This window comes from Gossypium arboreum, chromosome 6 (assembly GCF_025698485.1).
Source record: "Gossypium arboreum isolate Shixiya-1 chromosome 6, ASM2569848v2, whole genome shotgun sequence".
NCBI classification, from domain to species: Eukaryota; Viridiplantae; Streptophyta; class Magnoliopsida; order Malvales; family Malvaceae; genus Gossypium; species Gossypium arboreum.
In genome coordinates, this window is record NC_069075.1 from 59718874 (window position 1) to 59745321 (window position 26448).

The following is a 26448-nucleotide window of genomic DNA, read 5'->3' on the forward strand; positions in this document are numbered from 1 at the left end:
CGCCTCTCTCGGCGATCATTTCCACCATGGTGATCAAGTGACTCGTGTGGTCACAGGGGTCGATCGCGTCCTCGTCTAGAAAAGCCGAAGTGGCTCTAGACCGCCCACATCATCTCGAAATCTCTTCGATGCTGTTGAAGAGACTTTCCGAGGACCTCTTTCGAATTCTCCGGTTCCCACATCAGCTTTTTGTTTCTCCTTTCTAAGCTCTTGACTTTACAAGCTCGCTCAACAAGTACTACGAACTCTCGATTTCGAGAATGCCAACGAACATCCTTATATCATCATTCAGCCCATCCTCGTTGCGTTTATACATAATAGCTTCAGATGAAATGCATTCTCGCTGCGTCTGCTAAGCCTCACAAATTTTCGTTCGTAGTCAGAATCGACATAGAACCTTGCTTAAGATCAAGAAATTCCTCCGCTTTTGGTCGATGAATCTCGATCGATATACTTTTTTGAACTCGGTTTGAAAGAATTCCCAAGTCACTTGCTCTCTAGGCACCACAAGTCGAGTACTCCACCAATAGTAGGCTAAATCGCGTAGCAAGGAGATGGTACACTTTAGGCACTCATGGGTGTACAAGATAGCTCATCGAGCACCGGATAGTGTTGTCCAACCAAAATTCAGCTCGCTTCGGCATCATCATCATCCGTAGCTTTGAATTCAGTGGCCCCATGTTTTCGAATCCTATCGACCGGGGCTTACTTGACCTTATTTGGTCGATTCACGGAGGTATTGTAGGTGCGGGGTTGCATTTGTCGGGAATGGAGGTTGTGGAAACACCGTGTTAATGTATTGGTTAAACCATTCATTCATCACACTATAAAAGGCTTACCTAGCCTCATCATTCGGATTGTTGGTTATAGGTTGAGAGTCTGCCGGCATTGTCCCTTGTCGGAGCAAAGCGCCACACTCTCCACATCATCGCCTATCGCTTCGGTTGGGATCGGATCCATTACTATAAACAACACAAAGTCAAATTGTCAGAAATCACCACACTATCGATTCATCATTTAATGGCATGTATAGCTAGACCCCAAACACATCACGGTAGTCCTAGAATCGACTAATCCGTGGCTCTGATACCAATAAAATTGTAACACCCCGAACCCGAGACCATCGCCGGTGTCGGACACGAGGGGTTAACAAGCCAAATCCACATGTTTCGCCCATCAATTTGACATTTCCAGTCAGGCTGGAAAACTGCGTCACTGTCGTCTTAAAAATCATATCTCGAGTTTCAAAACTCGGAAACTGTTTTCGTAAATTTTCCCTGAATTTAGACTCATATATCCATCCATGGATTTATTTCTAGAATTTTTTGTCGGGCCAATTGGTACAGTTTATTAGTTAAATTCACCCATGTTACAAAGATCTACTGCTCTGACCTTTGCGCGTTACAACTTGAATATCTCTCTGTACCGGGATTTAATACTGGTTCCGTTTGTTTCTAATGAAAATAGACTCAAAATGGAATCTGTACATATAAGGCATGACTCCTGATTCTTTCTGGATAATTTATAGTAAATTCTTAAAGTTGTGATAGGGGACCCAGAAACCGTTCTGGCCCTGTCTCACAATAGCATTAATATCTCTTAACATGTAACTCCTATGACCGTTTCGTTTCTTCCATATGAAAGTAGACTCATCAAGGTTCATTTACATAACTTATTCACTATTTAATACCATTCGTACAAATTTTGGTGATTTTTCAAAACCACTTCACTGCTGCTGCCAGCATCTGTTTTCAAGGTAGGTCTTATCTATTTGTAGTCTCCATGATCCAACTAGTCTTGCCATACATAGGTTCACCTATGACCATTTTAGCCATTCCAATGGCTGATCATGTGACCAACACTCCCATTTCCAATCCATAATTACATCATGAAACCATATATATATATATACAAATCACAAATGGTCTAAGTTCAGTACTTGACTTCTACGAGCCATTTTCGCATGGCCGTACACATATACATCACAACACAATTGAACCGACAAGGGTAGTCCTATACATGCCATTTCAAAGTTCAACCAAAAATTATACCAAAATGTAGGCTTTGATAGTGTAGATGACTTCGACTTTAATGATCCCGAATCCGTTTGCTATCGAGCAAAATCTATAAAACAGAGAGCCAAAGCAACGGGTAAGCATTTTTATGCTTAGTAAGTCTCAAGGAATAAAATCAGCTTTAATTAAAGCAATACATTCACATAGCCAAATGCATCATTTCATTAATACACATTCACATAATCATTCTTACTTCACACTTCATCATTATATACTTTCACAAGGTATCAACCACTTCAATAGTTGATATTCGTTAGTCGATTGAGCGAATGTTGCTCAAACATGTCGACTTTTCCAATGCACATATAAACATACCTTATTCTTTGGGCTTTTCGAGCGTACTAATTGAATTTATTACAGCAACCAACACTCACCTCCAGCCCAAGCTTCTTCGAATACAACCGGATATAACCACGCGCACGAATGCCTTCGGTCTTAGCCCGGATAGAACGACTTGCACGAATGCCTTGGTCTTAGCCCGGATGTAGCCGCTTAGCACAATTGCCTTGGTCTTAACCGGATATAATTTCCAGCATAAATGTCTTGGGACTTAGCCGGATATCATTCAATTGCTCATGCACACATACATCAATAATCATTAGACATTCATGTTTCATTTTCGTTACTAAGGCTCAAACACAAAGGTAATCACTAGCATAATCGCCTTCGGGACTTAGCCCGGTATCATTCAAATACTCATACACACATAAATCGATAATCATTACACATCCATATTTCATTTCACATAATTCAAGTAGGGTCACTTCTTGAGGACTTACCTCGGATGTTGTCGAACGGCTTTTACGGCTATTCGATCACTTTTTCCTTCCCTTGTCCAATTGTGGCCCTCTAAGCTCTTGAGCTAATTCAAACAAATTTAATTTATTAAAACCTCATTATGCTAGCTTATGGCGAATATGACAAGGAGTTTAAATGGTCATATGGCCACCCTTTAGCTTGAATACACAATGGTCATGCACATTTTATACTACATCAAGCAATTCAATACAATTCATTCAAGCATCAAGGAAAAGCTAAGGCCATCAATAGGCTACCTAAGGCCAAATATACATGTCCAATTTGAGGCCAATTATCCACTTAATACCACACAAAAAAACAGCATGCATTTTACTAGTTAATGTTTTACATATTGTGGCTCAATACTTATAATATAGCATCAAGCACTCATATGGCCGATTATACTTGCAATTTCACAAACATTCTTCAACATTTTCTTCTTTAAACAAACATATTCATCACTTACTTCATAACCAAAACATCATGTGCAAACATATATATACATATATGTGCATGGTCAATTTCAAGGTGCCCATAGCCATCCAAAACACAAATTTTAACTATCATGCAAGAAGCATGAACCATGCTCATGAATGCATCATGGCCGAATACATCACAATCATGCCCTTTCAACTTCAATCATGGTTAAACAAAAAGAAAACTCAAAGTCTTACTCAAGATGGCTACAAAGAAATTTCAAGAGTAGACAATCCATCTTTGCATGCATCATCATCAAGCTTCACACTTAGCATGCAATGGCTTTATCACCATATTCACTTGGGCCAAATTTCATTCCCATGACATAACAAAGATTTGAACCATGGGCTAACAAGAACATCAATCTAGCAACCAAAACATGCATGAATCTCATGGCACAACCTCAAACATACCTTACTCTTGATGCAAGTATAGCCAACCTCTTCCTAATCCTCTTCCAAACCAAGTATGAAGCAAAACTCCTTCCTTATCCTTAGTATTTTCGGCCAAAAGGAGAGTGAAAATAGATGAACAAAAATTTTTTTCTTTGTTTTGTTTCTCTCATGTACGGCACAAGGGGGAAAGCATCCACACTCATTTTTTTCATTTCTTTACCCATGCTCTTATTTTATTATTTCTAACATCCACCACTAGCAAAACATGTTTAAGACATGTTTTCTTTTGCCCATCTTCATCACCATGGCGGCCACTTCCTTCTCTTTGGGTAAATTGACATGCAAAACCATTCTTTTGCATGCATATACTATTAGACCATTGAAGATTGGCCTATCACCTTTCAACAATGTTTCATATAAGTCCATCTTAATAAATTCACATAGAAATGATCAAATTAATGCATGCAACTTTCACACATGCATTTGCTAACATCATAAACATAGAATATAACTTTTAATTACTTATAAGACTTGGTTTAATGGTCCCGACACCACTTCCCGACTAGGGTCAAATTAGGGATGTCACAGTAATCATCATATATGAATATCGATCGCATATTTGACAACATACAAGGATTACCGAGCCTCGTTTGAACCTTAAGAATTTGTAGGATACAAATGACATGTCATTATGGTTACCAATTTCAGCTCGTATAAGCTTACCGATACTCAGCTCGCATGAGGTTACTGTTATTTAGCTCGGAGGAGCTTACCATTTACAGGTCATAAGAGCATACCGATTCAGATCTTGTATGAGCATAAATGTACAGGAATTAACGGATTACAGTTTAGTACACCTCATGTGTACTACCCGCGTTTCTAACGATATTCTAAATGGTTCAACGGGCACTGTTCTGTTACTTGATTACAGGAGTTCAATATGAACTAATACAGGTATGTACATGAGATATATGAAAAGATTTATACATGATATATAGTTGCATGAAGTGGAAATTATATGTACTTGGAAGTTTGATTATTGTTGAATTCATACATGTTTCTTGATATTATATGAATTACATAACTAATATAGTTGTTGAGGATATGTGTTTAAGCTTTTGGCCAAATTAGGTTTGGATATGCTTTGTATGCTTACCTTAAATGTGACTAAATGGTAAGTTAATTTCTTTGTTATACGAACTTACTAAGCTGAAATGCTTACTCCGTGTATTTTCTGTGTTTTATAGTGATTCAATAGCTCGTTCTAGTTGGAAGCTATTCAGAGCTATAGCATACTATCTATCAGCTCTTTTGGTACTTTTAGTTGTTTTAGTTTGATTATAATGGCATGTATAGAATATTTTGTCTAATGTTGGCTTATGTGTGATGTTGTGGTTATGGCCATATGCTTTGGCTTATGTTTTGGTATATTTTGTTATGTATATATATAAATGGTCTTATCATGTTTGATGTGTGGTTTGGTATAGGTAAGATGTGAGTTGATTTATGTTTTATGGATGAAAATTTAAATTGTAGTTGAATATGCATATGGATGTGTATTATAATTTGGAGTGATTTAGTGCTTATTTGGAGTGTTGGTGTTCTTAGTGCACAATTTACAAGTGACTAACATGACCATTTGATGCTAGAGATCAAGTACATAAATGGTACTAAATGGTATATTTTGATTAATGATCCACATGGTAAGTTTTGGTATAAATATGCATATGAGTTAGTTAAACAATTGAATACATTGAATGTTTAGATTTACATGTTATAATTTGTTATTTGAGGTGTCGAAGGGCATATTGGTTGTATGTGATGATTTTACATGTTTAAGGCTTGAATTTTGGCTTGTTTTGGATGCCTATTTATGACTTGTGTATATAAAAAATGTTGTGTGTAGGTTGATGCCAAATTGGATGAGAAATGTGGCTTGTAAAATGGTCTATTTTTGCCCACACGAGCAGAGACACTGGTGTGTGTCTCAGCCATGTGTGACTCACAACCAAGTGACACGGCCGGCGGCCTGGTCGCACGGCCGTGTGACCCCTTGGAACAATGGAAATGTGCAAGTGTATAGAATCAGAACAAGTAATAAAGTGACAAGTAAATGTCGAGTTATCGTACCCATAGGGACTGTGAAAAGAATTATTTATGAAACTAATTCAAACACTTTGGTGAAGGAAAGTATTTTGATTTGAGGAGGTGATTAAAAACTAGGATTTTATCTAAGTAAAATAAAAAAAATAAAATAAAAGTTCCAATGCACGATTTGAAAAGATGATTTTAATCTAAATGACATAATTGTGCTAGATGAATTGCATTTCTTAACTTAGAATTATTAAACTCATGTTCATGTTCTTACGGATAAATTCACGGCAACTCGGTAATTTGCTAAAGTATGAACATACTTACCTACCAAAATCCATTTATCTCCTGACTATATCTCTATGTCAATTCAATTGATTAAACAAATTCTAATAAGCAAATGCATTAATGCACATACATACTTATGAAATTAAAATAATCTCTTGTACATATCTCTAGGCCAATTCAAACAATTAATTCAATCTCATAAGCACATAATTACGTGAATTAACAATGTATTTCTACTTTGAAATAGTTTAATCACAATAATCTTGCAAGTTATGCAAGGCTAATGTATTGCTAGATACTGTTGCTAATTTAACTCTCAGCTACCTTAGATGATTAAACATGCACTGATTAAGGATCGTGTCCATTAATTAAAATTTCAATCCGTTTAAATAATTAATTTATTACTTACCTTACAATTGTAATGCAAGAATAACTTAGTCATGGTTTTACTTAATCAAACATCTTACTGAGGCCTATAACAACACAAACACAATTTTAATAAATTAAGTAGTTGAAATGCAATCAACCTAACATGAATTAAATTTAAGACATGTTGATTAAATTAAACATATCAACATCACAAATATTCATAGACATGTTCATCATAATAACAACAAAATTAAAAGGATAGGGAACAAGAATCAAATCCAGTGTTTTCTCCGTGGCTTGACTAGTTTGCTCCACTCCTCCTTCTCTGCTTGTTCTTATTGAACTAAGGCTTCTATGAACACTTGAATGCTACTCCAAATGGTGGTTGATTGAATCTTTTTCTAGAGGTAAAATCGGCAAGGGAATAGGGGAAGAAAATGAAGAACAATGGAAGGGAATGAAGAGAGAAAAATGAGAGAGAAGTGAAGAGATGAGAAGGGTTTAGATGTATGAAGTGAGCAGCCAAGGTGGGTATTTATAGGTTGAGAAGGCTGCTAAAAATAGCCAAAATCAGTAGCCAAAGACTCCCCCCATGGCCGGTCACACACGTGGCATGTTTGAAGATTTCAAACATGCTATTTTAAGGTAGGGGCAAATCTAGAAAGGTATAAATAGTGGGTGGTTTGAATGCAATTTGAAGGAGTCTTCAAGGGCCATTTTTCAAGCCAAATAATCAGCCAAGCAAGCTAATTCGGTCAGCATGTGGGACGGTTTTAGGCTGCCCAATGCTCGATTAGATCGGTTTAGCTTAATTGGGCCACTTTTCATAATTAATTAATAATAATTTATTTAACCCAAATTAAATTGGATTAAAATTAAAATTAATTATATTATAAATTAATACACATAATTGGACCATCTTCGACTGAAAAGTTAAGTCGCCTTGATGCTTCAAAATTGCTTCTCAGTTTTGTGCTTCTAATAGTGTCTGTAGAGCCATTTTTTGCCCTTTTCAAAAATCTATCGAAAATAATCAAAAATAATCAAAATTTGGTATAAAATTAATTAAAATTCAACTTTTTTATAATTTTACTGTACTTTAATTATTTTATAATAATTATATATTTTCCGACAAGAATTTTATCGAAACTACATGAGTTTGAGTTAAAAAGGGCATGAAAAAGTGTGTATATTTTTATGTTTCCACACCCCCAAACTTAACTCATTGCTCGTCTCGAGTAATGCAGAAATTTGAAAAGAATTTTTCAAAAAACACCTTTGAAGAATTTCTTTAAAACAACATTCTTCCCAAAATTATGATTTTAGTATACTTATGCTAAAAAACAAGAAATTTGATAATTATGCTACTTTAGTATACATATCATTCAAATTAATCTCAAAAACTATTATGATCTTAAAAATAGACTAAATTCTTTCTCAATAAAGACATGTAAATCCTTATCACTTTGATTTTATTCCCTTATTTAAGATGAAGCTGCAATTATTAAGTTTAATTTATACCTTCATATGTTCAACATAGCAATTTCTCTCCACTAATGTAGGTAGCATAGAAACTTGAATCAATAGGTCTTTTAAATAGGTTGTAACGTGGCTAGGCTAATGGTAGGTAAAAGATAGATAAATTTACGCTAAAAAATCTAGACTCAGCTTGAATCGGACCTTCGAAATAATTACCTTCAATACACCAACATATTTTGCTTTCACATGATCTTTTATACATCTATTTCTTTCAAGTACATATGCTCCCTTGTTTTTTATTCTTTTTCTCTCTTTTTTTTTAATTTCACGAGCATTTTGTTGTATGTATTACAATTTTTTGAGCATTTGATACTTCTTTTGAACTCCCCAAAACTTATTTTCAAGGAACATTTTGAATAGTACTGAGTCTAGTGTCTAGGACAATTTAAAGATAATTGAGAGAAAAGTGAAAACAATTTGTGATTATTTGAAAGCAGCTTCTGATAGACGAAAATCCTACGCAGATTTGAAACAGAAAGAGATTGAGTTTCAAGTCGGTGATAAAGGTATTCCTGAAAGTGTTTTCGTGGAGGAAAGTTCTTAGATTTGGTCGAAAGGGTAAGTTGAGTCTGCGTTTTATTAGACCGTATGAGATTACCGAAAGGATAGGGTTGGTAGCATATCGGTTAGCTTTGCTATCTGAGTTGAAAAGGATTCATGATGTGTTCCATGTGTCTATGTTGTGCCGATACCGATCAGACCCTTCGCATGTGATTTCACCGAAAGAGGTCGAGATTCAACCGGATATGACTTACGGTAAAGAGCCAATTAAGATTTTGGCTTGGGAAGTCAAACAATTAAGAAATAAAAATATTTCCCTTGTAAAAGTTAAACAATTGAAAAATAAAAGTATTTCCCTTGTGAAGTTTTATGGCAAAGACATGGGGTTGAAGAGGCTACATGGGAACCCAAGGAAACCATGAGAAAACAATACCTAAACCTTTTTACCGGTAAGATTTTCGGGGTCAAAAATCCCTAAGGGGGAGAGTTGTAACATCCTGATTTTGGGCCTTATCGAAATAGTGGTTTGAGACCACAAATCTGAAGTAGAAATAATTATTTTATGAATGTGTTGAGGTCTATGATATGTTTGCATTATTGTATGAAAGTTTCGTTAAGAAATTTTGTTGATAGAGTGTCCAATTTGATTTTAAGGAATAAATTGCAAAAGTTGCAAAACATGTGATTCTAGAAGCTTTAAGTATGAAATAGCTATGGATTATTAATTAGAGATCCTTAAATAGCAATTTGACCAATTTTTATTTTTATGGACAAAAATGGGCATGAATAAGAAAAAATTGAATGTTAAGTAAAAAGGGCATTTTGGTCAGTTTGTTAATGAAAGAATAAGGAGGGAAAATTATGTCAAAATTTGCTCATCTTCTCCATGCCATAACTGAAATTCCCAATGTCACCATAGCTAGGGTTTCTTCAACTCTCAAGCTTGGCTGTAAGTGCATTCTAGCCCCGTTTTTAATGTTCTTTACATTTTTGAAGTTGTTACCAACCGATCTAGCCATTTTCTACCATTTATTTGAGCTAGAGTTGATGTCTAGGGTTTGACCCATGTGTCATGCATGTATTTTTATGTTTCATGGTAGATTATGAAAGTTAGATGTGTGATGAACATCTTTTACTAAGTGGTTTTCAATGAAAATAACTAAAAAGGACTTGTTTGTAAAACTTGTAAAAATGGGTAGTAGAAATGTGATTTGATGAAAAATATGGGTTGGTATAAGCATGATATAGGTTCGGCTAGGCTTGAGTAACAAAGAAAATTAGTACATTTCATTTTACGAGCCTAAAGACTAAATTATAAATATGTGAAAGTTTAGGGGTAAAATTATAATTTTTGCAAAGTATGGTTTTTAGATGATTTGAACAATGTGGTAATTAAATGAGCTAAATTTGCTATTATAGATCAAGAAAAATGGAGTCCTGACTTAGACCGGGGAAAGAATAAGGTTGTCGACTAAATCGAATTAGTTAGCCATATTTTGTACCAAGGTAAGTTCATACATAAATAATGCAATATTATGATCATATTCTTAATGAATTAATATTGTACGAATTGTATAATTGATTCGATGAACACATTCGACAAGTTCCGATAAGAGAGAGAAAATCCCTTTTAAACCTTACGAATAGAATAGGATACGAGTGACATGTCACTAGGACCCCATGTGATATATATGATTATGTGATCTGGGTGCTGGTCATGTACATCCTACTGGTGGCTAGGTAGTCCGGCATGTGTTGCGGATACTTGACAGCTTGTGTGAGCTGCGCATGTAGCTATGTCTCGATTGTCAACTTGTGCGAGTAGACCCGTGATTAGCTCGAGAGTGAGCCTTTATGTGATATGAAATATGAGGTAGCTTTGGCTACATATGTGGCACTTGTGTGCAAGGACCTTCCGTTTATTCGTTTAGTATTCCAAGTGTTCAACGGGTATGTCAAAAATGAGAAAGAGTATGTTAAGTCATGAGTTGGTACAAGTATGTATGAAAAACTCATAAGAATGAGCTTGTTAAGTGATGAGCTTTTGGTAAGATTAAGAATGATAAAGTTATGGTTATGAAACTATGATTATAAATATGTGATTTATGTTAAGTTAAATTATATAATATTCATGCTAATGTTACTTAATATTGTTTATTATTGCATGTGAACTTACTAAGCTTTATGCTTACTCCCCTTTCCTTTCCATTTTCTTATAATATCATCAAGCTAGCTTGGAAACCGAAGGATGTCGGAGCTCGATTCACACTATCAAATTAATCCTTTGGATATTCATGATTTCACATTTTGAGTATGGCATGTATAAGAGACTTGGTCTCTTTGTTTATGTGTCATATTAATTTGGCCAAGGGTGTTGGCTTATAATGATTTGATGATTCATTTTGTATATGGCCATGAGATATGGCTTATATTGATTATTGGGTTGTAAGCCTATTTATACATGTATGCATATGCCTATACCTTTGAGATGTGTTTGTGATTTGTGTATATGACGGGTTATGTTATTGGTTATGAATGTTGGTTGATTTAATTGAGATGTGTTGGTACGATGACAACTAAGGTCCCAATGTGAAAAATAAAAGTAAACTTATAATTCTTGATGTATGAGAATTTGTAGGTTTGGGCTTGACAAAGTGTAGTGTTTTGTGTATGTACTAGTTGATATGATAGTGTCATGATCATGACTTGTTTGATTGTGTCTAAGTACTCAATTATGCCATGTTAAGTGCCTTTAAAGTTATGTATGTGTTTGAGTATATAAGGGTGGCAAATGATTTGGAAAATAGCCTCAAAATTGTCCACACGGGTAGACTGTGTGACAAACAGTCTGCCCTATGGGCCTGTGATCTGGCCGTGTGTCCCCTGCACCTTAGTTTTGAGAAACAGAATGCCAGTAAACACACGTGCATGAGACATGGCCGTGTGTCTCGTTTGTGTGAGAGATCCGACCATAGGACATGGGCTTGAGCCCAGGCCACGTGAAGTTGCACTTTAATTGGAAAAATTAAATTCACCACACGGCCTAGAACACGGGCGTGTGATTTGGCCGTGTGACCCTATTTTTTGATGACGTCACAAATAGAGAGCTACACGGTCTGAGGACACGGGCATGTCTGAAGCCACACGGGCGTGTGCGACTACATTACCTACCCACAAGGGCATGTGGCCCTCCAAAGCATGAAAAGTATCTAAGTGTTGTAAAAAATTTTGAAAGTTCTCAGTTTAGTCCCAAACCACTCCCAATGTATGTTTTGGGCCTCATAGGCTCGTAATAGGGACGATATGAATGTATATGAAAAATTTTAGTTTGGATGGAGATTTATGTCTCGATTTTGCATGATTGCTTGTGTATAAGTCCGGTAATGCCTCGTTCCCCGTCCCAATGTCAGATATGGGTAAAGAGTGTTACATTTAGTGGTATCATAGCTACGGTTTAGTCGATTCTCAAACTAATGTAGCGTCTATATGAGTCTAGCTATACATGCCATATATATATATATATTGTATGAGTCTAGCTATACATGCCATATATATATATATTGTGATAGTGTGACGACTCCTGATTTTAAAATTGTGTTTTCATATAGTAAATGGATTCTGACGAGCCATGGCGGATGATGTAGAAAGTAATGCACTGGCTCCTACTCAAGGGGCAGTGCCAGTTCAAAGTAGACCCGTAACTGTGAGTCAAGAAGGAATAGAAGGGGATAGGGAAGCCTTTCTCCATTTGATGAATGCATGATATATGGAGTTCGTTCGAACGAACCCGAACGCTCAACCCCTTCCACCCCCACCAAATCCTCAACCTATCCCTGTGGCCCCCCAAGTTGTGGAAAAGGTAAGAATGAACAAGCCTCCGGTTGACAGAATTCGTAAACAAGATGCCGAAGAATTCCAAGCTAATATAGATGATGATCCCGAAAGGGCAGAGTTCTGGCTAGAGAACACCATCAAGGTATTTGATGAGTTGTCTTGCACACTTGAGGAATAGTTGAAATGTGTTATGTCACTCTTGAGAGACCCGACTTATCAGCGGTGGAACACCCTTGTGTCAGTTGTACCAATGGAAGAGTTAATTGGGAATTCTTCCAAGAAGAGTGCCGTAAGAAGTACATTAACTAGAGGTTTATTGATCAAACAAGAATGGAATTTCTTGAGTTAAAATAGGGCCGAATGACAGTAACAGAGTACGAGCGTGAGTTTGTAAGACTTAGCAAGTACGCCTGGGAATGTGTATCGACTGAGGCCATTATGTGTAAGAGATTTTAAGATGGATTGAATGAAGATATTTGATTGTTGGTTGGTATTCTTGAACTAAAAGAATTTTCGGTACTTGTAAAGAGAGCTTGCAATATCGAGGAATTGGCTAAAGAGAAAAGAAAGGCCAAGATCGAAGCTAGGGACTCAAAGAAAATACCTATGAGAAAGTCATTTCAGTCTTCATCAAAGAAGTCGAGGGATTTCTATTCTCATTCCAATGCTTTTGTTGGGCTCTCAAATAGAAACCAGGGTAAACAGTATTCAGGCTCGAAAGCTCAAACCACTTCGATTGCTAGTGTTGGAAATGCTCAACCAAATAGATTGGAATGTCCACATTATGGTAGACGTCACCCTGATGAATGCTGGATGAATAACTGAGCATGTTTCAAGTGCGGTTCACACGATCACTTTATCAAAGATTTCCCTGATATGGTTAAGATAGAAAATTTTCAGAGTGTGAAATCTGGTAATACTGCTATTAGAGGGAGGTCACAGAGAAATCTAGGAAATGGAGCAAGTAGCAAGAGTGCACCTAGAGATTTGGCTGTGAAACTCGAGGGTAGTGTACTTGCGAGGACCTATGTCATTCGCGCTCGCGAAGAGGCTTCACCTCTTGATGTGATTACGGATACTTTTTCTCTCTATGATACTCATGTTGTTGCTTTGATTGATCTGGGATCAACCTATTCGTATGTTTGTATGAAATTGGTATCTAGTATGAATATGCAAAATTTGTGATAAAAGTGTCAAACCCTCTAGGCAAGCATGTGTTAGTTGACAAAGTATGTAAGAATTGTCCTTTAATGATTAGAGGTCACTGTTTTCTGGCTAATCTTATACTTTTTCCATTTCATGAAATTTGATATAATTCTTGGTATGGATTGGTCCACCATTCATGATGCGGTAGTGAATTGTGGAAGAAAAAATATTGAATTGAAATGTGAAAGTGGTGATATTCTTCGGGTTGAATCAGATGAATCAGATAGATTGCTAGTTGTGATCTCTTCTATGAAAGCTTAGAGGTATATGAGAAAAGGGTACGAATCTTATCTTGCCTTTGTGTTATTACCAAAATGTCTGAGTTAAAGATTGAGTCAGCGTCGGTAGTATGTGAGTATTCGGATGTGTTTCCGGAAGAGTTGCCTGGATTACCTCCATTTAGAGAAGTTGAATTTGGTATTGAGTTTGTGACGCCCCTAATTTGACCCTAGTCGAAAAGTGGTTTCGGGACCACAAAATCGAGTCATAAAAATAATTAACCGTCATAGTTTATGCTTATTATATGTATATATACATGTGTGAAAATTTCATGTTTGAATTTTGTTAATTGTAAGTGAATTTTATTAAATAGGACTTATGTGAGAAAATTTAGAAATGTGCTAGGCAAATGTAAAGTGGCCTACTAATGCATGTTATGAAAATGATGGGTTTGCATGTCAAATTACCTAAAATTAGAGCTAGTGGCCGGCCATGCTATGGGGTGAAACATGTTGGAAACATGTTGTGTTAGTGTGTTATGTTAGAAAGAATAAAATAAGAGGTTAGTAATAAAGTAATGAAAAGAGAGGGGTGATGAAAACAAAGTTGTCTCATCCATGCCCCCCCTCCATTGCCGTGAATTGAAGGAAGAAAACAAAAGAAAAGAAAAAAAAAATGTTCATCTTCTTCTCCTACCTCTCTCAAGCCGAAACTAACCAAGAAATGGAAGAAAGCACACCTAAGGCATTCGACCATCTTGTGTGGGGGGGAATTAAGGTATGATATCATGTGATTCTTTTGAAATTTTTGTGAAGTTGAGTTTGTTTTGGTGCTCATAACATGACCCATGTGTTAATTTTTGAGTTTGTGTTGCAAGAAACATTTGGTTATGTCCTTATATGTCAAATTGATGATAAGTTTTTGATATTTGGTGAATGAATATGGGTTTCGGTCATGGTAGATAACAAAGAATGTGGTTGTTGTTCTTGTTAATTTGGATGAATTTTTGGTGGATAGGTGCTTGAATCAAACAAATGATCATGTGTGTACACTAGGTGCTAGTTGAGAAGAATCGGTCACTATATTGGAGGCCATTGCCGAATATGAGTTTAGTTATTGAGAGTGATGAACGTGTTTTGAGTTGATGGAATAAAAGAATGCTTAAAGATGTGTCACAACAAATTATATGTTAAGCTAAGGTTGTTAAATTATCAATCTTTCTTCCTAGCCGAATATGTGTTTATAAAGTTGAGTTGTTAAATAGATTTTTAAGTTAGCCCATGTATTTATTTTTGAATTTAAGAAGAATGATACATTCAACTATGCTTTGATGTGCTTGGATTGTTGTTCATTGAGTAAATGATTGAGGAATGGTTAGAAGAATTTGAATGCTAAACTAGTTGATTTGTTTATAATGTCCGATTATGATCATTTATAGAGATGTGAATGAATTGCTGTTATGTGAATAAATATTTGTTTGATGATATATATATATGTATTCGGCAATGCGATAAAATGTGTATTAAGGTAAGTTTCATGGTGATTATGCTTATGATGTTGGGTTAATATTCGGCATTGAGTAATGTGGGGTAAGGTGATTAATCGGCTATGAAATTAGCTAAATTGAATAGGTATGTTTAATGATATGCTTAGTATAATGTATGATCTTATAACTCGGTTTGGTATTGAGATAAAGGTTAGATGTATGATTGGATTTTGGTATGTGTTAAATTGGTCAATCAAAGATTAAATGATATGTGATTGCCAAATGTGATTGTTAAGTGAATAATATTAGTTAAGTACTTAAGCAAATCTTTTATCACTTATACCTTTACTGTTGTCAAACCTTACACGAAAATTAGAAAAATCCCAATACTGAAATCACCATATCACCCAAATCAAATCAGAAGTATAGCCATACTTGACATGATTATCACGAGCTGAAGAATGCACTCTGAAAATGAGTCATAGTTGACAAATTACGGAATAAAGATAACAAGAAAACCGAAAGAAGAAATCCAAGATAGAAAAATCCATAATAAAGAAATCCAGAATAAAGAAACACAAGACACGATACTATGCCGGAAAATTGAAAACCAAACTCATAGGAAAATATAGAAGATCCCAATAATTCATCAGAGAAAAGAAATCCAGTAGAAAACATCATTTAGTCTCACTGGAATCAAATGCAACAAGAACAATGTATCTTCCCATATATATACATATCAAATGGAGCATCAAGTAGAAGAAACAGAATCATAGTATCATACATATTCTCTCATCAATTTTTTTTTATCAGGCAGAATATAATAGAATGCCCGAAAAATAGAGCAATATAAATTATAAACCAGTCAGGCTATCAATGCTTTCATTTAACATCAGGATTAGAAAACATCCCCATATAACAAGAATTTCTTCAAAAGATCAATAACCATAGAAATATTTCTGGGAACGGATAAACACATAGAACATCTTAGAAGAAAGCGCTAAAATCATCCAACCGTAATCGTCACACTCGGATATTACACATTTGGATATCATTTCACTAACTATTTTCGCCATCACAAATTTCATATTACTTTTCACTAAAGAAGACTAGTTCGAACAATTTTTTATTTGCACTTTTCTCGACCTTGTACCTTAGTAATTCGATTTATGAAAATAAATTTCTTCTCTAATCGAGCAATTGCATAACTCCAATAATCCTTATGCCAATCGATACTTTTCTAGCTTTGACTTTACTTATCAATTCATTCTTCAATCTCTAATCATAATTGTAATTATTCTAGCACTGAACTCTTTGGTTTCTCAACCGGAAACTTATTCAGTATAAATCTCATGAAATTCCATTATAAAACACCACTTTGGTAAGGGGAAAGGGGTCGTAGGGCCTCTGATTCAACTCTCATAAACATATACATGTAACACAGTTTTCTTCATAACAATCATATCTCAATCATGTTATTCATTTCAAGTAACTAACATTCATATTGATTTAATGCTCACTTTCCAGTTATCTCATTTAGTCAGGTATAATTATGCATGCTTCCTATGTTTTCTGGATAGATTGACTTATCCATTCATCTACTCGAACAATCACATAATTCATGAAATATGTGAAATATGTGAAAATATGTGAAAATATGAAATTAGGACATATAAATTATTAAAATGTGATTTTATGCGTTATTATATAGCTTTCATACAATAAATGGCTTATTTTATATTAATTTGAATATATTGTATTTTAAGACATAAAGTGGGCCATCCATGATTAAATTAAATAATAAAATATAAAATTATATTTAAAAATATTTCATTAATAATTTGGGTTTTAAATTAATTAATTAAATTGGATAAATTTTATTATTTGGTCCTCTAACGTGTTGATTTATTCTGGACAAGTTTGATAGCTTTGCTGGATTACAAAAACGTCCAAATTGGGGACCAAGTCAACCCAAAATTCGGCTGCACATGGCTATCCATAAACCACTTTTTGGTTTAATTGCATAAGGTCCTTGAAGAGTTAAAGAAATTAGAGATTTACCTGAAGATTTGCACTTGACTGAGTCTCAGTCCTGAGTTGTTGTGGCACTCAAACTGACCAAAAATCAAGCAAAAATCAGCTCAACTTCCTCAAATTATGGTCAGCCACCCATGGAAGATGCTTCAAAAGATGAAAAATCCTATTTTTAGTACACTATCTCCCTCTCCTCACTTATAAATAGGACCTTATTCTCACATTTCTACTCATCCCTCATCATTCATCATTCTCTCCTCTCTAAATTCTCTTAGCATTCTTCTTTTCTCCCCATGCCTAACATCATTTTTTCATAAATATTTTAGCATTTGAGCTTCTTAAAAGACCCTTGGTGGGCCACCTTGGAGAGCCACTAGCAAAGGAGCGAAGAAAAAGAAGGAAGGAGCCTCGTCAGTCAGAGTCTTGGGTGACAGCCACTCTGAATTGGGTTTAATATTTCTTTTCTTTAATTTAATCTAAAGATGTTTGCTATGTGTTCTTTGTTCTTGTTTACAACAATGTTAGGTTAATTTTATTTAAGCTAGGATGATTGCTTTGATTAAATAATATTTATTAGATTCATGCTTATAATGTTTGTGCCTCAATTGATCATGTTTTCAATTAAAATGAAGTCTGTATTTTGGTCATACATGATTGAAATGCACCTGAATTAGTTGAATGATCCAAACCAGATGACGACTAGTGGATGCATAATTGAAATGAGCATGCTCAATTTAGATCCTAACCCGATTAAATTGTAGGTTGCATAACAACCCTAATCAGGCTCTGTTATTTGCATAGTTTTTAGATTTGTGTCATTAAACTATTTCAAACCTATCACATCCCTGTTACCTCGCACAAATACTAAGAAACCCTTAGTAAATAAGGATCACTAAAATGGGTATTTACTAAGTAAAGGATTTCGAAAGGACATAACGTGGTTTCCAAACTCATGAAAGATCGAGTTGCCATGGAATGTTTTTCTGAATATTATTAAGCATGTTGATAATAAATTAAGTTTAATTAAAGTTATTTTCCTAGTTTATTTATGTTATAATTGTTGCAAATTGTGTTTAATTTTGCTAAAATCTATTTCATTCATATAGTTTGTATACTTAGGTTAATTTGCATCAGGGATAATTGCATTTAGTCTAGGATATTTTAATCATCACTTTTCAACTAAATTGTGTTTTTTTTTTTTACCAAATTGTTAATATAATTTTACAAATTAAGTGACTTAGCACAAATACAATCCTTGTGGAGATGATAACTCGATACTTACTTATTACTTGATAACGACTGTGTAAACTTACTTATTACTGCCTGTAGACCCTGAAATTGAGCGAACATTCAGGCAAAGAAGACGTGAATGGACCTTGGAAATCAGAATCAAGACAAAGGTAATGAAGCCGATCATGTACGAAATCCCATCCTCATTGCCGATGATAGGGATCGATGCATCAAAAAAAATGTTGTGCCACTTTTTAGTGAGTTAAACCCAGGAATTAGAAGCCCAGATATTGAGGCAACCCAATTTGAATTGAAACTAGTGATGTTTCAAATACTCCAAAAGGTGGGCTAATTCAGCGGTATGCCCACAAAAGATCCACATCTCCATCTTCGATTGTTTATGGAGGAGAGTGATTCATTCAAGATAGCCGGTATGATTGAAGACGCACTGAGGTTGAAATTGTTTCCGTACTCATTGCGAGATCAAGCACGAGTATGGCTCAATTCATTGGCACCAAGTTCCATATCTAATGGCAAGAATTAGTAGAGAGATTTTTGGTTAAGTATTTCCCACCTTGCAAAAACGCTAAGTTGAGGAACGAGATCACAACCTTCCAACAATTGGATGACGAGTCATTGTATGAGGCTTGGGAGTAATTCAAGGAGTTACTGCGTAAGTGTCCTCATCATGGGATTCCCATTGTATCCAGTTGGAGACATTCTATAATGGTCTCAATGCACATACAAGATTGATGGTAGATGCTTCTGCGAATGGTGCAATTTTGTCTAAGTCTTATCATGAGGCTTATGAGATCATTGAGAGGATCGCGAGTAATAACTATCAGTAGCCAACAAATCAAATAGCTTCAGGAAGATGTGTAGTTGGAGTTCATGAAGTTGATGCCCTCACTTCGTTATCAGCTCAGGTATCATTTATTTCCTCTATGTTAAAATAGTTTACCGCTAATAGTACTAATAATTTTGCAGCTCAGCCACCAAGTTCGTACGAAGTAACTTCATGTGTGTACTGTGGGAAAGGTCATTATTTTGAGAATTGTCCATCAAATCCTGAGTCAGTGTACTATGTGTGGAACCAATATCAAAATAGGAGTGGACAATGACCCCAGTCCAACTTCTATAATCCTTCATGGCGTAATCATCCTACCTTTCCTTGGAGCAACCAAGGAAATAGACCGAACCACAACTCCTTGCAACATAGACTCAACCAATCTCAAGGGTTTAATCAGCAAGCTCCAAAACCACATCAAGTTGAGGCATCAAATAGTTTGGAGAACTTGTTGAAAGCATACATGTAAAAGAATGACGCTTTGATCCAAAGCCAAGTAGCAATAATGAAAAATTTGGAAAACCAAATGGGTCAGTTAGCTACAGAGCTTCACAATAGACCGCAAGGAACCTTGCCAAGCGATACTGAGAATCCAAGAAATTTGGGTAAAGAACATATCAAGGCAGTGGCATTGCGAAGTGATAAAATTTTGGAACCCCAATTGATTGATGTCGAAGATAAGCTCGTTGAGAAGAATCAACCAGTTGTTAAAATTCCTACATGAAAGGAATCAAAATCTGCAAAGATTAACAAGGTAAATCCTAACTTAGTGAATTCAGATACTTTAACATCTTCTTTGGATGCAAATTTACCTACTTAGAAAAGTTTTCCGGTTCAGCCAAAAGTTCGATCACCTCCACAACCGCAAAGATTGTAGCAACACAAGCAGAAACAGGAAGTGCAATTTAAGAAGGTTTTTCAATTTTTTGAAGCATTTACACATCAATATTCCATTGGTGGAGGCTTTAGAACAAATGCCAAATTATGTGAAGTTTATGAAGGATATACTGTCCAAGAAGAAAAGACTGAGTGAGTATGAGACTGTTGCCTTGACAAAGGAGTGCAGTGCATTCCTACAGAACAAACTGCCACCAAAATTGAAAGACTCAGGCAGCTTTACTATACCCTGTAACATTGGTGAATCTAACTATGGTAAAGCTTTGTGTGATTTAGGAGCAAGTATCAACTTGATGCCCAAGTCTATTTTTAAGATGTTAGGGATAGGTGAAGTAAGACCTACAACTGTGATGCTTCAGCTAGCGGATCGATCTTTAGCATATCCCGAGGGAAAGATCGAGGATGTTTTGTTAAGAGTCGATAAATTTATTTTTCCTACTGATTTCATTTTCTTAGATTTTGAAGTAGATAAGGAAGTGTCGATCATCCTTGGGAGACCTTTCTTAGCCACAGGAAGAATATTAATTGATGTGCAGAAAGGTGAATTCACCATGTAATATCTTGATTTTGGGCCTAGTCGGAATAGTGGTTTCGTGACCACAAAATCCGAGATAGAAATAATTATTTTATGATTATTTTGAGGTCTATGATATGATTTCATGATTGTGTGAAAATTTCGTGAAGAAATTTTATGCATAAAGTGCTTAAATTGAAATTAGGGACTAAATCGAATAATTTGTAAAACTTGCATTCTAGAAGTTTCTAGTATGAAATTGTTTTGAAATATTAATTAGGAGGTCTTAAATAGAATTTTACCAATTTCTAAGTCTATGGACAAAAATTGGACATGGAGGAATTTTGGAAAGTTTAGTAGTAAGGGCATTTTGGTCATTTAGGGTAAAATGAATTAAAATACAAAATTAAAAGCCAATTTTGCTCATCTTCAACCCCATGGCCGAATATAGCAAGGAGAAACCATGGATAGGGTTTTTCAAGCTTCCAAGCTTGATTGTAAGTCCATTCTAGCCCCGTTTTTCAACTTCTTTACGTTTTTGAAGTCCCGGTAGCTCGATTAAGCTTATGCTAGCAATAATTTAACCTAGGGTTTATATTTGGGAAAATACCCATAGGTGAAATTTGTGTATTTTTATGTTTTATGATAGAATATGAGGTTTTAAATTATGTTAGACAACTTGTGCTACTCGGTTTTAAGCGAAAACTAGCGAAAGGGCTTAATCGGTAAAAATACCTAATAGTCATAAGTACATGTTAGAGTGAGAATTTGATGTTTCCATAGAAGGGAAAAATGATCAGCATGCCATAAAACATAAGAAAATAGGCTGAAGTTTAATTTACGAGCTTTGGGGAAAAAGTGTAAATATGCAAAAGTTTAGGGGCAAAATTGTAATTTTTCCAAAATATGATTTTGGGTCAATTTGAATAATGTGAGTCCTAATTAGACTATATTTTAAATGATAGAGCAAGGAAAACTAAAATTCGGGCTAAAATGGGGAAGATACCAAGTTGTGGACGAAATGGTAAAAGTAGCCATTTTCGCATACGAGGTAAGTTCATGTGTAAATAATGTATCATAATTGTTATTTTTAAGTTATTGATGTTAATTATATGATATGCTGATTTTTTTATCGTGAAATATTATGCTTTGTGGTTAATGTTGAGTAATATGCAAATTATGTTTACTACTTGATAAATATGAATTGCTACCGAGATCGGTTCCGATATTACATGGAAGACGACAAATGCAAGATCGAGGGAAAAAGCCTGTTTGAACCTTAGGAATAGATTAGGATACAAGTGACATGTCACTAGGATGGTTGAGCATCCGAACTCGTTGAGTTGAGTCCGAGTTCGAGAGATGTAACTAGGCATCCGAGCTCGTTGAGTTGAGTCCGAGTTCACTTATGGATGCGAACGCCCGAGCTCGTTCAGTTGAGTTCGAGTTCACTTATGGGCGGGTTACATGGTAGCTTGGCTACATATGTGGCACTTATCTGCAAACTTTCCATGTATCCGAATTATATTCCGATGTGTTCAACGGGTAAAGTTCTACTCAAATGGAGGAATACTCAAGATGAAAGGGACGTATTGGTAAGTGTTGTGAAATGGATACTTTGAACAGGTATGTACTTAACCCTCGGGTTGAAAACTCGGTATAACAACAATATGGTAAGATGATAAATGAAAATGTGATATGAATGTCTTGGTGATGATTATGCAAATGATGTTTTATGTTTGCTTATATGGTTATGTTACTTGCTATTTGCATGTGAACTTACTAAGCATTTATGCTTACTCCTCCTTTTCATTCCTTGTAGTGTTGACAAGCCAGCTCGAAATCGGAAGCGGTCGGAGGCACGCCACACTATCCGTATACCATCTTGGCATAATGGCTTGTATATTTTGAGTATGGCATGTATAGCATTATAATCATTTTGTGTATATGGTCTTATGATATGGTTATTGAGTGGTATGGAAATTCTTGGTAATGATTAGCCATTGGAATGGCTAATCATGATCATATTTGGTGTTATGTATGCTAAATTGCTAGCTAATCCATGGAAACCATGAAATAGGTAAAATTTACCATAAAATAGATCCAGACAGCAGCAGTGATGTGAGTTTGAAAAATCACTAAAAATAGTAGAGATACAATTAGATGATGAATAATATATGGAATTGAATAATTATGAGTCTATTTTCATATGGATGGAACAAAACAGGTATATGAGTTATATTTTATGAGATGTTTAAATTTTTGTGAAATAGGGCCAGTGCAATTTCTGGATCCCCTATTCTGAATTTGGAAATTCACCATAAATTTTTAAAAAATAATTAGAAGTAATTATTTATATGTACAGATTCCTTATTTAGTCTAGTTTTATTAGAAAGAAACGGCATAGTCATTGAAACTCTGTACAGGGAGATATCTGATTCGTAATACACAGAGGTCAGAGCAGTCAAACTCTGAAATAGGGGAGACTTTAACTAATAAACTGTACTAATTTTCTTGATCAAAAATTCTATAAAAAAATTAGTAAATAGATATATGAGTCTAGTCTCAGGTAAAATTTACAAAATTGGATTTCGAGTTTCGTACCTCAAGATAATAATTTTTAAGCGACTATGACACAGATTGTTAGCTTGACTGAAAATTTTAAAAATAAATTGTTTGAGTTGTTTAAGTAATGAATTATGTCTATTAACACCTCGTGTTCGACTCCGGCGACGGTCTCGGGTACGGGGCGTTACACACCATGCGAGTTCAAGATGATCAGGTAACCTTTAACATTCTTAAAGCAATGAAATTTCCCGATCCCATTGAAGAGTGTTAAGTTATGAAAGAGATAGAAACCTTGGTTTCTATGGCAAGCAATTTTGAAGAAGATCCATTGGAGAAAGCCTTAGATCTTGACCCTTTGGAGGATGAAGAAGGTGAAGAAAACATGGCTTTGATGAAAGCCAATCCGAGAAATTTTATTCAATCCACACAGTTTGAATCGTTGAAGTTGGAAGTCAGAGAATTTGTGCAACCCAAGTTGTCAATCAAAGAACCACCTAAACTCAAACTAAAGGTACTTCCTTCCCATTTGAAATACGTTTATTTAGGTGGTGATTGTTCTACTTTTCTTGTGATTATTTTAGTAAAACTGACAAAAGACCAAGAGGAGCACTAATTGCTATTCTAAAGAAATTTAAGAAAGTAATTGGCTGGACCATAGCTGATGATACGTGATATTCGTGAAAGGTTTTACGGATTTATGAATGAATCGTTCTTGAGACTAACTTATTATCATGATGAAGGAAAGTGTACCTATTGAACAGTAGTATAGTTTAGCAAGACCAGATTGTCGAACCCAAAGGAACCTTGAGTACTAGTATTTACTTCCTTTTTATTATCTAGCCTAAAAATTAAAAGGTTTGGTTATCGAAACTAATTACTAAACTAAGAAGGCACAGAAATAAAATTTGGGAAAATGCTTTTGGGAGAATTCGATTGATTAAGACAATACCTAAGGAAAAATCCACCTAGACTTCACTCTTTATTTGACTCTAAATCAGACGATTTATTCATTTGACTTGATCCGTAGAAATTCCTAAGTTATATTATTATCTCTCTCGAGACTAATAACGCCTAACCCTAGGTTGAATAATTGAAATATCTTTCTAATTAACACCCTAGAATTGCATTAACTCGATCTATGGATTCCCTTATTAGGTTTCAACCTAATCTGACAAAATCTTGTCACCCTATCTCTAGGCGCGCAATCTACTCTGCTTAATTATGACAATTTTACTGTTAGACAGGGTCTATTGCTCCTCTGAATAAGAGCTTAACTTGAATCAATATCCAGGAATATTAAAACAAGAATTAAGAACACGTAATTAAGAACAAGTCAAATATTTATCATACAATTCAGATAATAATAACAAGATCTATCTCAGGTTTCATTCCCCTTAGGTATTTAAGGGTTTTAGTTCATACTTATGAAAGAAAACATCTCAAAAGCATAAATATAACAAAACATAAGAAAACCCAAAACTCCTGAAGGAACTTGAAGGGAGATCTTCAGTCTTGATGATGAATCCGGCTTCTAAGATGGATCAATCGACTTTCCTTGAGTAATTCCTTGCTTCTTACTCTACGTACCCCCTCTTAAGTGCCTCCTCAGGTGTTTAAATAGGCTTTTGAATTCCTAAGAGCCCTAAAAATTGGCCTTTTCCGAATAGGACTGTACTTGGGCTCGGCAGGGACACGCCTGTGTGCGATTACTCTAGCCTGTGGTCAAGGCTGTTGAATAGGCACGGGCGTGTATTCTACCCGTGTAAGTCATGCTTCAATCCTACCAAATAGACACGGCCATGTGACACACCCGTGTGAGGAAGTCCAGGCCGTGTTAATTTCCCACGTGGGTCCATTTTCTCCGTTTTTGGCCTGTTCCTCTCTCTTTTTACTCTTCTATGCTCACCTAAGTATAAAACATGAAATTAAAGGATTAGGAGCATAGAATTTACCAAATCTAAGGAGAAACCATTCATAAATGGGCTAAGCATAGGATAAAAATATGTATAAATTATGGTTCATCAAATACCCCCACACTTAAGCATTTGCTTGCCCTCAAGCAAAATCCTCAACTCACAATCAAAATAATTTTTTCTCAATTTATAATCCCTATCAATAATATCTCAAAATAATCCATAAGTACACATACATTGAAAATTCAACTAAAAGTACATCAAAGTTTCAAACAGTCCAAGTTGAGCATTTTATCACGAAAACATAGGTGTCTCCCCTCATCTAAGTGATTACCTTTGATCAAAATATCGCAGAGTTTAACATCCTCACTAAATATTCACTCAAATCACTCAAGGTGTTTAAGGACATCAATTAAAGAACTAATTAGTCAATATGAAAAGTTATTACCATAGGCTTGCTTGAAAATCAAATCTCCACCACTATATATTGAGCTAATACATCAATCAAAAAGGTCTTTTAGATGGTTGTAACGTGGCTTTAGTTAGGGGGTGTGGTCACAAGCTGAAAGAAAAGGTTAGAATCGAGATTGAATTGAAAAATTACCTAGCTAGAAAAATGACTAGACATCAGTTGAATACAAGTGAGCTTCTTCTCAGAATATGGAATTCACACTCAAGCTCAAAAACGACGAATTACTACTAATATGTGTTGAAGTATATATATATTTAGAACAAGTCAAACACATAGAAGAACAAAACATAGCTAAGCAATTTGTTCAACTCAAATCTTGACAAAAATAGGGATCAAATTAGGGGATTTCAACTATAATGGGTTAAGGGTTAATATTAAGGGTAAATCAATTAATGGCTTGTTAGGATCAAAAGGGGTTCACTAAGGGTTAATTCTGGAGGTAGGCTTTTGTGGAGTGAGTGGGTTAAACCTAAGTTCCTTTATCATCTTGACATATCATGTAACACTCCGAACTCATGGCCGTTACCGGAAATCGAACACGAGGTGTTACCGGCTTACTTCATTTATTTCCCCCTATTTTTTTTTTGTTCCAGGCAAGCTGGCTACTGTATCGTGGTCGCTTTAAAAATCATATTTTGAGTACTGAAACTCGAAATCCAATTCCGTAAATTTTCCCCGAAACTAGACTCATATAT

The 26448-nt window shown here is 35.3% G+C and overlaps 1 non-coding gene across 1 annotated transcript; it reads right to left on the reverse strand.

The window, feature by feature from the left end:
- Positions 1-19130: 19130 nt before the first annotated feature.
- On the reverse strand, positions 19131-19237 carry LOC128294988 (small nucleolar RNA R71). The gene has a single exon (XR_008285295.1). It is a non-coding gene; the product is annotated as a small nucleolar RNA R71 (small nucleolar RNA).
- Between the last annotated feature and the right edge of the window lie 7211 nt (positions 19238-26448).